The sequence below is a fragment of the Chiloscyllium punctatum genome, chromosome 28 (genome assembly GCF_047496795.1).
Source record: "Chiloscyllium punctatum isolate Juve2018m chromosome 28, sChiPun1.3, whole genome shotgun sequence".
NCBI lineage: Eukaryota > Metazoa > Chordata > Chondrichthyes > Orectolobiformes > Hemiscylliidae > Chiloscyllium > Chiloscyllium punctatum.
Window position 1 is genome coordinate 38,554,805 of NC_092766.1, and position 1,062 is coordinate 38,555,866.

The window sequence follows — 1,062 nt, forward strand, 5'->3', positions numbered from 1 at the left end:
TGGTAAAAGTGGGAAGGTGACATTTACACAGGTAGGGGTGTAAGAGCTGGAGAAGGTTATGGAGATGGGTAACTGGATGGAGATACAGGAGGAGTTCACATTGATAGGTTGTGTGTTAGCGATGGGATGACGTTACACAGATAGTGAGTCTTGTCAGAACTGTATCGAGAGAATCATAGGCTTTCAGTGGATTCTCCAGATGGGGAGTGGTGAAGGGACCTGTGAGGATTGTAAAGTCTCCACCGAGTAATCGTGTCTTTAGGACTGGAAGAGATTACGTAGATACAGACACATTGAAGACAATATGTGCCTCCTTCTTTTTATTGAACAGAGCGTCAATATCCCCCATCAGACAGGGATCCCTAAACCTGCCAGCTTTTCCCTTCACTCAATCAGAGACATATTGGATTCTTGAGATCACACTTTTGAAAGCCTCCCATTTGCCAGTCATTCCTTTTCTTTCACACAGACTCACCCAGTTGATGGGAGCATGATGTGGTGGAGCCGGTGTTGGACTGGGATGAACAACCTTAAAAATCTCACAAAACCAGCTTACAGTCCAAAATGTGTATTTGGAAGCTCTAGATGTCAGAGCTCTGCTTCATCAGGTGGAGCACAATCGTAAGGCACAGAATTATACCAACAGGATAGCAGGGTCATGGAATGTAATACCAAACACATTTAGTTTCAGTTTTCATCTTTAAGAATGATTACCTGCACTTCAAAACCTGGTGCTTCGAAATAAACCTGTTGGACTATAACCTGGTGTTGTGTGATTTTTAATTCACCCAATCAACCTCTGCTCGATCCTGCCAAATGGCCCCAAAAATGGCCCTACTCCAGTTTAAGACCTTAATATATGGACCTGCCTGAATTTTTTCAATAACTATGTTAAACTAAGACAGCTGTGGTCACTGGACATAAAGTGCTCTCCGACTGCCACTTCAGTCACTTGCCCGACCCCGTTTTCTGAGGGGAGATCTCGTTTGAAGCCGCCTGAGTAGAGTGCAGCCATCTACATATTGATCTTGGAATCTTTCTTGGACACATTTGACAAATTAC